At 45.1% G+C, this 12,811-nt stretch overlaps 1 long non-coding RNA gene across 5 annotated transcripts in view; it reads left to right on the top strand.

Annotated features, from left to right (window-relative positions):
- LOC142071958 (uncharacterized) overlaps window positions 1-12,811 on the top strand; it is a 478,941-nt gene that overhangs the window by 452,058 nt on the left and 14,072 nt on the right. Inside the window, exon 1 of one of the 5 annotated variants that reach the window (XR_012668235.1) lies at window positions 3,871-7,216. The exons of the other annotated variants lie outside the window; for them this stretch is intronic. This is a non-coding gene — a long non-coding RNA (uncharacterized LOC142071958). Of the gene's footprint in view, window positions 1-3,870; window positions 7,217-12,811 lie in introns of those variants that run through there. 5 annotated transcript variants of the gene reach the window in all.

Genomic DNA, 12,811 nt, shown 5'->3' on the forward strand with positions numbered 1-12,811 from the left:
ATAGACTGAATGGTGCAGGCAAACAGGCTGGATAGAGCTGTTTGTAGAAAAGGAGACAAATAAGACCTTGCTAATTGATGTTGCCTACCAACAGATGGAAACATAAAAAAGAAAGAAGAAAAGAAGGCAGCAAAATATAGAGAGCTCTGCTGTGAAGTAGAACAATTATGGAAAACTGGAACAAAGATGATCCCAGTGATTACTGGGCGTATGAATGAGCAGTTTAAGAATAAATTAGGAGTGCTAGACATCACAATCAGTGGCCTCCAGGAGACAGCCCTCTTAGGCACTGTGAGAATTTGAAGGAAAGTGCGTTTGAGCACCTAAAATGAAGGAATTCTGTGGCGGGTTTAACAAAACTCCTGACAAGCCAAACCTACAGAGTCTGATCAGGGTGATGTTGGCAGATCAGGTGCCAATTTATGCCAAGGCCCCTAGGTGTCAAGTGAACACTGACAAGTGCATAGCTGGAACCAGTCTGGCTCACCTGTGTGTTAGGATTGTTAAAATAGGTATTTGAATTATTAGAATGTGTTTAGTGTTTAGACTTACGCTGCATGCATTAATCTCACTTACGATAGCTGTATCCCATGTTATAAGGGAATATTTAAGTGTTTGCTCGGTCACTGTAAATCACCAGACAGGATAGAAGCATTAACTAGCGTGAAATAGTAGTTCCCAACTGCCCAACAAAGGAGGCCCATCAACACCAGATGAACAGCAGAAAACAGAAGACTTTGTTGATTTGTTCCCTTTGCCCCCAGGAAGAGGAGGCGTGGAAATGAATTCCTCCCAACCACTGAATTAGCCACAAGAAGCAGAATGGGGGAAAGCATAAAAAACTCTAACAAGGATGAACAGTATCTTTTATGCTGCTTGGACTTTGAGGGGCAAGGATTACTATGCAAAAGCAAAGGGTCCTGAGTGCATGACCTGGGCTATCCTGAAAGGACATATGGAGCTTGCTTATTATAGAAGTTTCTATTACTTTTTGAAACTTAAGATTGGAACTCATTTGTGTGTATATATGTTTACCTGCTTTAACCTTGCAGGTAACTCTCTTATTTCCTTTTCCTAGTTAATAAATCTTTAGCTAGTTTATTATAGGATTGACTACAAGTGTTGTCTTTGGTGTGAGATCTAAGGTGCAATTGACCTGGGGTAAGTGACTGGCCCTTTGGGACTGGGAGTAACCTGAATATTGTTGTGATTTTTGGTGTAAGGCACCATCTATCACAAAGGTAGACTCATCTGGGTTGCAAGATAGACAGGCGTACCCAAGGGGACTGTCTGTGACTCCATTTTCAGACTGCTATAGTGCCTGAGGAATTTACACTTGATACGTGCTTGGTGAACTCTAGGTATAGAACTCACAGCCAATTTGGGGTTTGTGCCCTGCTTCTTAACAGTCCGCTCTGAGGTTGGTATTCATGCTCTTGACCCACTGCCAGACAGTTTGACAGTCAAGATTTACTAGTGAGTCATGGGGATAAATTTTAGACAGTAGTTTCCCCCTTTTTATGCTCAAAGATCTTGTATGTTTTGCAGGCTATTTGTTTAAAAAATATCCCCAGAATGTAATACCGAGGTATAATAATTAATCATTACAACTGCAACAATAATATCAGACAGGGTGATTACTTCTCAGTAACTGTGCAGCTTCACTATGCTCTGAAGAAATTAATTCCAATAAAAATAGGTATATTATACTTTTCATGATCCCTTCAGATTAAATCTGACTATAATGCAGCCTAATTGTTAAGCAAAGTGGATACATACATCCCGTTTGTCTTAAATATTTCATATATGAAATCTTAAATGTTCATAAGGATATGAAAACTGATGGAAACTGCATTTCTTTTGGGAGACTACAGAATAAAAGTAGACATGGATTGCATTTTTAGACTGATTTTGTTTTCTGTTCATATGAGATTTAACTTCAAAACAATCTAAGGCCAGAAGTGTCTTCCATGTATTGGGTATAGAACTGATGGCCAGGACAATACACACTTCACAGCATAGAGAAGTTTTTGTTTTGGTCTGTATCACTGTGAGAGGCTGCTCATCATACCGCTGACAATAATAATCTCCTGCATCAACAGCTTCAACCTTGCTGATTGTAAAGGTGAAATCAGTTCCAGAGCCACTGCCGCTGAATCGGCCTGGGAAACCTGTGTGACGGTCAGAAGCTTCATAGATAAGAAGCTTAGGAGCTTCTCCGGGTTTCTGGTGGTACCAGGCTATGTTATCATAAACGCTCGAAGTGGCTTTGCAGATGATAGCAACACTTTCTCCTACACTGACTGATAGGGATGCTGGTGACTGTGTCATTGCTATCTCTCCACTGCAGTCTAGAAGTAGAAAGAAAATGCACTAATAGACAATATTCTGAAATGTACTTTAAATGTACTAGAAGTTAAAACATAGCAGTAATTGCACATTACAGTGCACAACCCAATACGCCATTCTCAGTGTTAATATTTTCATTATCCTACCTCGAATCTCGAAAAACAGCATCAAGAAAATTGTGCATATGGAATCATTTTGGCCATGCTGAGTTACGAGGAGCTCAGAGCCCTGCAGTGAAATCTCAAATGCAGTCTGACAGATTTATAATCCCTGCTCAGAGCAGTAAGGAAATGACACTCAGGGGTGAATATGCAAAATGACTGAGCGATGGAAATTGTTTTTGAGGTGTAGAGTATAGTTTGAAAATGCTGGTGTGTGTGGATCATCAGAAGCCAGGGTTTGCCTCGAGAGCAGAATTTAATCAAGCACAGCACAGAAAAAATGAAAATGGACCCTTTTCAATTGACACTTATAACCTGTTACCTTTTCAGCTTTCTCACATTGCTTCTTTGTACAACATCAACCGCCCTTCTTTGTTTTTTGTGTGACACATCCTTGCCTAGGAATGAAAATAAAAATATGACAGAGCATATTGACATTCATCACTGACCTAAGCCAAGCTTTTTACATCCCCATGGTAGCCAAAAACTTTATACTATCCTAGAAATTAGAGATGGAAAAGACCTTTGCTGAGTTACCTCCCACTCAAGTTTTAAATATCTCTGCTGATAGCTGTCTTAGGGTAAGCGCTTTTATATAGTAGTATCTGAAAAAGACATTGAGCAGATCCTGTTGCTATAAATTAAAGTATCTCCATTCACCTTAATGGAGCTACCTTTATCTTGAGCTATACCAGCTGAGGATCTGGCCCACTCAGATAAGAATTATGCTCCTAGTTTAGTTTAAAAAAAATGATTGGATTTCCACGCTGTGGAATGAATCGTGCACAGCTGTGGAAGATGAATTTTTGGCTGCATCCATTTTCTTTGTGCCAGCTCGCTCAGTGCAAATGTTGGCTGTAATTTGTTTTGTGAGGTTTGCAAGAAAAGTCAGATAAAAGAAATCGTCCATGTATGGGGTATTGTACAGCTAGAAACCTCGTAAATGGGGATTCTGACTGAGTCTCTTTGTGTCTGATTGGTAAGAGAGCTGTTCTGGTGCTGGGAGGACAAGGATGCTCCAAAGAGTGTCACTGTTCATAAAGCACAGGGCCAATCCACTGGTTTAGGTCAGTTCCACTGAAGTCAATGGGGTTCTGTTTTGCAGCAGTGGCGGACGCGGCCCACAGGCCATAAAGCTCCACATGTGGAACCAATTAATGACACAGCTGAATGCAGACGGGCTCCAATAGTGCAGTGTCTCAGGCAGGCCATGAGGCAGCTGCTCTTGCGTGGTTTCATCACCGAGCAGCACTCACAGCTGCCCTGGCCTTGCTTGACACTGGGCCTGACGCCGCAGCTCTTGCACGGCTTCATGGTGGACTAGCTCTCGTATCCTCTCTTGCAGGCCCTGAAGCAGCAACTCTTGCACAGCCTCATCCTGGAGAGCCATCTGCAGCTGCAGACGCATGATCCGACGTAGCTGTCTTTGCAGGACCTCCACCAGGAAAATCCAATATAGCTGCAAATGTGGGGCCAAAGGCAGCAGCTCTTCAATGGCTTCACCGTGGAAAGCCTCTCTCATCCTGTCTTGCAGGGCCTGATGCAGCAACGCCCGCATGGCCTCATCCTGCAGACACCCTTCCAGCTCCCAGTGCAGTGCCTGACGCAACACCTCTTGGGTGTCCTCGTCCTGGAGCACTCCTTGCAGCCACTCGCGCGTGGCCAGATACAGGACGTGACGCAGCAATTCTTGCCCGGCCTCCCCTTGGAGCAGCTGTTGCATGGGATCGTGCTGGGCACCAGCATCAGCTTCCATTCCCGCCCAGAAAACAGGCGCCATAATGACCGCTGGCTCCTGGGCAGCCTCGTATCCCATGGCAGCTCCAGTCACGACTGCTCCAACTGCCTTTTCAGTTCCCTGGTGCGTCTACAATCATAGCCCTGGCTGCTTGCTCCTGATGCGGTGTTGTGCTCCTGGGTAACACCTGGGTTGTGTCAGCCCTAGCTCGGATCAAGGACTGGCTGGAACTGGGGGAGGTTGAAGGAGACATTAGTTTTATTTGGTACCAGCGAACTGCTGCCAGGCTGCAGGTTTTGAGCCTCAGATCCCGTCTGGAGCCCCAGTGCTGGGGAGGCTGGTTCCTGAGCAGCTTCACGCTCCCTGTCACTTCGCCCAACTGTCAGCTTCTCTCGCCAACTGCCACAGGCCTCCAGAGCCTTCTGCCCAGGCCCTGGGACTCCCCTCTCTACGTCCCCTGCAGGAGTCTCCGCTCCTTTCACCCAGCATGAAATAAAGTCTCAGCCAGGTGGGCCAGACGGATATTAGCTCCATCCAGAGAAATGTCCACTAATGTCAATGGAGTCACTTAGGACTCACACTGACTGTGAGAGCAGAACATGGCCCACAGCACCTACAAACAATTGCCTTCCCAAATAATATGGTACTTACAAGAAATGATTAGAGATGGGACAAAACTGGAACTCCACTGTGTGTCTCTAGAGCCTGGAAAGTGGTGGGTCAGATTCAGTGAGGTGGATCCAAAATGTCTTGGTGGTTTTGGTTCCTGACCTGAACCAAGCCTCCAAGGGACCACATTTTGGTTCCATTTTGATTGGGCTCCACCATAGGTGTGAACTGATGTGTGAATGGCTGAGGGCTATCAGAAATTAGTAGTACAAAAGGATTACCCGGCCTTTCCCTCCTTTCTTGGCTAGGAGGCTGCATGTTGTTCACTGGGAAAATAAATCACTTTCCTAATCCTTTCTCCTCATCCTCTGCCGTTGCCTCTGGCTCACAGGATGGTCACCAATTACAACTTTCCCTCATTTAAAAAGTAAACAACTGGCAGCTTTACCCTATCTGTAGTAAGCTACGACTAGAATGTGCTTGATAGGCAGGCACTGCTCTGAGAGTGTGTGTGTTTGTGGGGCGGGAGAGGACAAACTGACTTCAGAATCACCACATCCCCACTGTAGTGTGCAGGGAAACCAGGCTTCAATCACCTTTACAGTAATACAGCCTGTTTCCTTGGGCACAACCATCCTGCTCCCACCTCCTCCCCATCCCTCCCTGCTCCCTTTGGGACAATTACGCTACTGTCACAGAGAGAGCAGTCCCTGGGGTATGCATGGACTGCAGGTGAGCCTGGCCCTAGTGCAGCGTGCTCCATGAGGCAGAATGAAGTTCTGGGGAAAGTCTACTAGGCCTTGAGGCCTGTTGGCCGCAGAGAACTGGAGATGGTTGAGCTTTCAGATTAACCAGAGCCACGTTTCCTGAGAGAGGAGTCCAGGCAAGTTTATATTCAGATCACTGGATTATTCCTTCCAGCGCAAAAGTAACTAGCTCTGCACACATGCACAGGGCATTCATGAACAGAATTTTCTGCTGGTTTCTCTTTTGGAAAAAACAACCTCTTTTCCATTGCTAGTGTATATTCACGGGTCTCAGATTTTCCCAATATCACCTAGTTAAAGTATTGCCTGATTAGTTGCAAATTTAAGGAACAAAGTAGAGAGTTAAACATCAGTTAATTTGTTTTCCCAGGTGAAATATTTTATTTTCTCAAGAGGGGATAAAACCCTAGATCCTTCCATGGAAATGACTTTCAGGCAGGGAGACTGTTCAGGAAGAGCTGAGATGGCTTGAGAGAAAACAATGCAAAATGTTATATGGTTTACTGTGCATGCATGTCTGAGAAGGGAAGTGCTGTAGAGCTGAGAAGTGCCCCCCGTGTAAGTGCTATAGAACAGATGGCCCGGGCAGAACATACTGTGTGTCAGGGAGTGGTTTTTGTATTGGTCTTCTATCACTGTGAGTGGGGTACGATCACTTTGCTGGCAGTAATAATCTCCAGCATCATCATTTTCGACACTGCTGATTGTGAAAGTGAAGTCTGTCCCATAGCCACTGCTGCTGAACCGGACTGGGACCCCAGTGTGGCGATTAGAAACTTCATAGATAAGGAGCTTAGGAGCAGCTCCGGATTTCTGCTGGTACCAGTTCAAGTCATCATCAATGTCTGTATCAGACTGGCATTTGATAGTAACAGTTTCTCCAGTGAGGACTGAGAGAGACTCTGGAGACTGAGTCAACACAACCTGCCCACTGGAGTCTAGATGTGGAAAGAAAATGCGCAAGGGTCACATATGGTTTGGAAATTCACTTTGCAAAAGTTTAAAGAGACTAGAAATTAAACATACCAATGATTCAGCGCAACAGCAGCGGAACCACTAAATGGTTGCCACATTTCACACGGTCATTACCCCTCCTACCTTGAATCCACAGCAAGAGCATGAAAACAAGTAGCATCTGCGATCTCATGCTGCCTGTTACCTGGCTTGCTAGAAACTCCCCAATGAAATATGCAGTGCAGGCTGCTGGATTTATACCGACCGCTCAGTGCAGCAAGGCGATAGCACTGGGTGTGACTAGGCAAAGTGACTGCACGGTTTAAGCTGCCTCTGAGTTTCAGGACAGAGTCCGGAAATATTAATGCTTCCAGGAGCTTATATTGCCGGGCGAGTCTATGGCAAAGCGACACTTAGCAATGATATTGAAGAACCATCCGAGCTTTTCATGGAACTGATCCTGTGAGGTGCTGACTCACCTCAACTCCTGTTGCTGCAGTTGCTCAGCACCTCACCGGGGCCAGCCTGCACATCTCCAGCCATATGGAATCCTTCTACAACAAGCCAACCTTCATGTAGAGTAAGAAGCATCCTCCGTTAGTGGTACAATTTTTAGCATATTGAAATTCATGTCTAAGGTAAGTGAACGTATTTACCCTCCCAATACAGCCTCACATGCATAAAAATCATAGAAATCAGAGGGACGAAAGACCTGAGTCATCTAGCCCAGTTCAGCATGTGCTTAATTGCTTTACTGAATAGGGGCTGGATTACTCAGCTGCTTAAAGTTAAGCAGATGCTTAAGTGTTTTGCTGAACTGGGCCCCTAATTCAGTTTCCAGGCATGCACTTTCTCTTCTTTCCAGATGTGGTCACCCATCTGTGTTATTAAAGAAAAAACACACCAAGGCGCTGTAAGACAGAACCTACTTGTGAGTTTCCCAGAGTTTTAAACGTTGTCAATCTATCCAGAGTGCAAACATGGGCCACGCTTGCTGTCTTGTAGCGGACAGCCAAACAGCGTGGATGCTTAACAAACATAATGATAGTACAGTTTTTCTCCCCATTGTGATTTCACTATAGAAATCTTGGCTGGTTCTCTCTTCTGGTGATCAGATGATCTTCAGAGAATGTGTGAAGAACCCCAGAACATCCAGGGCCTGCTTGCCCAAATGAAGGAACGGGTTGTGTGTATTGACCTTGGATTTTCCTTGCAATTAATACAGGATCCTGAAAATTACAGAGAGATAAATATGAGCCAATAGAAATGACCCCTCTGCTCTTCTAGTCATGGGAATGGGATTAAGAAACCAGTAAGAGATGAGATTTTCTCTCAGTCTGTAGGTCCTTTTGTGATCAACTTTAGCGAAATAGTTTCTACCTATGCTCCTAGCCCCCAAACTTGCTGTTAGCAGGGGGATCTGGGGATTGAATTTTTAAAGGACTCATTTAGGCCCTAATCCTGCAAAACATTGATGTGTCTAACTTGAAGTGAGGAGTCTCATTGATTGAAATTATGTGTACGTTTAAGTGTTTTACTGGATCAGGGCCTGACCTGGACCTATTACTCTATACTTGGCTGTCTCCAGATCCATACACATTGTCCCTCAGTAACCCCTTCTCTCAGGTACTGAAGGAAGGGCCTAGGAAATTTAGGGCATACAACCCAGGAATGCCTTACCATTCATTTTCCCCTATGCCCCAGTTTTATACCCCCCACTTCTCTAACGCTGTAATGAATTGTCATGACAAAGGTTCCCTGCCCACCTCATTCACCCCTCAATCTTGGTGAGTTTTGGCATGGGAGGTCAGGCTCTGATAGAGCATTATATTGAAAGATTTTGGTTTGTATGGAAGCTGCAAGGTAGCCTGCATGTTGTCTTTGACCTGCCTGGAAAAGGAAGAGAGAAAATGAATTCTGTGTAGGGAAGGATGGGGACATGCTATCCCTCCAAGTGAAAAGGAATAGAAACCTGCTGCCTGGCGCAGTTGGATGCAAAGTAAATCACGATTCAGAAGTCACCTCTGTGATAAAAGCTAGGGGTGCCTTATCAGTGCATGGCACCGCAGAAGAGTTCCATCAGAGATGGTGCAAATCCTGATCCTTCCTATAAATTAACGTAATTCTGTCTATTTACACTTGCTGCATCTTACTGCACTTCAGGCAGCTGCGTTTTGGCGATGGGTGAAGAGAAGCAGACTCCTACAGACAAAGCTCTGTGCACCCCAGGGCCTAAATTCTATGGCATGGATCCTACATACCACAACGTAATGCTGCTGCAAATGGGGGATTCTGCTGCAGCTTCTTTTAAAAAAAAAATCACACCACTAGAGTTTTGCAGTTTGATCAGTTCAATATAATACAGCTTTGGTTTTTAGACAATTATATATCTTAGTAGAACAAACAACTGTATAGGAAAATAACCATCATCACTTACTGGTAGATGTGTAAATACAATGTTGTTTTTTGTAATAGACAATCTGGAGTTCTTTGTAAAACTGACTTATGTAATATACTATTAATTTCAAAAATGCAGAAATCAATTACTGGCTTGGCTTCTTGGCATGGCTGCTCAGGGGATAAACCCCAAAAGACCATGTGTTTGACACAACAGACTTGTAGACACAGGCATTGTCACTAGGGAAAATACTGATTTCTAGTCCGATTGCACCACTTAGTGGTTAGTGTGAGTGAATCTGGCAGTAATGCCATTTACTTCCTATGCGTCTGGCTTTTTCAGCTATGTATGGTGTGTGCCAGCTCAGTTTCCAATGGCGGATTGTTTCCTCAATCAAGATTGTAACAAAAGTAACCTAGTTTTGATTAATTTTTGCAGTCTGCGGGGGAGTTATACCAAGAGAGAACAAAATCCTGGTTTGGTTCAGATAAACAACCTTGCTTCCAATTCCTCTGAGAATGAGCTGATGAATTATATCTATGAGTGTCTTATTACTGTAGGGATAAATTGAAAGCCTTTAGCAAATCTTTTTTTGAAACAATTGCCTTAGAGGTCAAATAATAAGATGGCTGCACTACCTAGCTACAAACGTTGGAGAGAGGAGCCACATCAAATGCATCTGTAAAATAACGTTGCTTCTACATTAGTTGCTCTGATGCTAATTATTAAAAAACGAAGCTAAGATTTATAACAGCTCAGGAGGATTGTGGAACGTACTCATTATTATATGTAAATCTGAGGCTGGCCTGAATGATGGTCAACAGGATTCGTGTTCATAGAATCATAGAATATCAGGGTTGGAAGGGACCCCAGAAGGTCATCTAGTCCAACCCCCTGCTCGAAGCAGGACCAATTCCCAGTTAAATCATCCCAGCCAGGGCTTTGTCAAGCCTGACCTTAAAAACCTCTAAGGAAGGAGATTCTACCACCTCCCTAGGTAACGCATTCCAGTGTTTCACCACCCTCTTAGTGAAAAAGTTTTTCCTAATATCCAATCTAAACCTCCCCCACTGCAACTTGAGACCATTACTCCTCGTTCTGTCATCTGCTACCATTGAGAACAGTCTAGAGCCATCCTCTTTGGAACCCCCTTTCAGGTAGTTGAAAGCAGCTATCAAAGCCCCCCTCATTCTTCTCTTCTGCAGGCTAAACAATCCCAGCTCCCTCAGCCTCTCCTCATAAGTCATGTGTTCTAGACCCCTAATCATTTTTGTTGCCCTTCGCTGGACTCTCTCCAATTTATCCACATCCTTCTTGTAGTGTGGGGCCCAAAACTGGACACAGTACTCCAGATGAGGGCTCACCAATGTCGAATAGAGGGGAACGATCACGTCCCTCGATCTGCTCGCTATGCCCCTACTTATACATCCCAAAATGCCATTGGCCTTCTTGGCAACAAGGGCACACTGCTGACTCATATCCAGCTTCTCGTCCACTGTCACCCCTAGGTCCTTTTCCGCAGAACTGCTGCCTAGCCATTCGGTCCCTAGTCTGTAGCTGTGCATTGGGTTCTTCCGTCCTAAGTGCAGGACCCTGCACTTATCCTTATTGAACCTCATCAGATTTCTTTTGGCCCAATCCTCCAATTTGTCTAGGTCCTTCTGTATCCTATCCCTCCCCTCCAGCGTATCTACCACTCCTCCCAGTTTAGTATCATCCGCAAATTTGCTGAGAGTGCAATCCACACCATCCTCCAGATCATTTATGAAGATATTGAACAAAACCGGCCCCAGGACCGACCCTTGGGGCACTCCACTTGACACTTGCTGCCAACTAGACATGGAGCCATTGATCACTACCCGTTGAGCCCGACAATCTAGCCAGCTTTCTACCCACCTTACAGTGCATTCATCCAGCCCATACTTCCTTAACTTGCTGACAAGAATACTGTGGGAGACCGTGTCAAAAGCTTTGCTAAAGTCAAGAAACAATACATCCACTGCTTTCTCTTCATCCACAGAACCAGTAATCTCATCATAAAAGGCAATTAGATTAGTCAGGCATGACCTTCCCTTGGTGAATCCATGCTGGCTGTTCCTGATCACTTTCCTCTCATGCAAGTGCTTCAGGATTGATTCTTTGAGGACCTGCTCCATGATTTTTCCAGGGACTGAGGTGAGGCTGACTGGCCTGTAGTTCCCTGGATCCTCCTTCTTCCCTTTTTTAAAGATTGGCACTACATTAGCCTTTTTCCAGTCATCCGGGACTTCCCCGGTTCGCCACGAGTTTTCAAAGATAATGGCCAATGGCTCTGCAATCACAGCCGCTAATTCCTTCAGCACTCTCGGATGCAACTCGTCCAGCCCCATGGACTTGTGCACGTCCAGCTTTTCTAAATAGTCCCTAACCACCTCTATCTCCACAGAGGGCTGGCCATCTCTTCCCCATTTTGTGATGCCCAGCGCAGCAGTCTGGGAGCTGACCTTGTTAGTGAAAACAGAGGCAAAAAAAGCATTGAGTACATTAGCTTTTTCCACATCCTCTGTCACTAGGTTGCCTCCCTCATTCAGTAAGGGGCCCACACTTTCCTTGGCTTTCTTCTTGTTGCCAACATACCTGAAGAAACCCTTCTTGGTACTCTTGACATCTCTGGCTAGCTGCAGCTCCAGGTGCGATTTGGCCCTCCTGATATCATTCCTACATGCCCGAGCAATATTTTTATACTCTTCCCTGGTCATATGTCCAACCTTCCACTTCTTGTAAGCTTCTTTTTTATGTTTAAGATCCGCTAGGATTTCACCATTAAGCCAAGCTGGTCGCCTGCCATATTTACTATTCTTTCGACTCATCGGGATGGTTTGTCCCTGTAACCTCAACAGGGATTCCTTGAAATACAGCCAGCTCTCCTGGACTCCTTTCCCCTTCAAGTTAGTCCCCCAGGGGATCCTGGCCATCCGTTCCCTGAGGGAGTCGAAGTCTGCTTTCCTGAAGTCCAGGGTCCGTATCGTGCTGCTTACCTTTCTTCCCTGTGTCAGGATCCTGAACTCAACCAACTCATGGTCACTGCCTCCCAGATTCCCATCCACTTTTGCTTCCCCCACTAATTCTACCCGGTTTGTGAGCAGCAGGTCAAGAAAAGCGCCCCCCCTAGTTGGCTCCTCTAGCACTTGCGCCAGGAAATTGTCCCCTACGCTTTCCAAAAACTTCCTAGATTGTCTATGCACCGCTGTATTGCTCTCCCAGCAGATATCAGGAAAATTAAAGTCACCCATGAGAATCAGGGCATGCGATCCAGTAGCTTCCGTGAGCTGTCGGAAGAAAGCCTCATCTACCTCATCCCCCTGGTCCGGTGGTCTATAGCAGACTCCCACCACTACATCACTCTTGTTGCACACACTTCTAAACTTAATCCAGAGACACTCAGGTTTTTCTGCAGTTTCGTACCGGAGCTCTGAGCAGTCATACTGCTCCCTTACATACAGTGCTACTCCCCCACCTTTTCTGCCCTGCCTGTCCTTCCTGAACAGTTTATAACCATCCATGACAGTACTCCAGTCATGTGAGTTTGCTTCACAGCTATGTGATCAAGAGGAAGCAGATATATTTGAGTCCCATCAAGCACAGGAACAGAAGGGCCATATGTGCATTTGTAATTCTATGGGAATAATTTAGTAGGTAGGTGACTCTGGCTTTGCATTGACATATTCAGTTATGTCCACAAGAAAATACAGAAGCATTTTACTTCATCCCATGTCTGAACAATGAGCACTGGTTTGTCATAATTCGCTAGTTCCTATAATTTGTTCGCGTTTATCGGGGAAAAAAAATCCAAGCT

The sequence above is a fragment of the Caretta caretta genome, chromosome 4, assembly GCF_965140235.1.
Source record: "Caretta caretta isolate rCarCar2 chromosome 4, rCarCar1.hap1, whole genome shotgun sequence".
Lineage (NCBI taxonomy): Eukaryota > Metazoa > Chordata > Testudines > Cheloniidae > Caretta > Caretta caretta.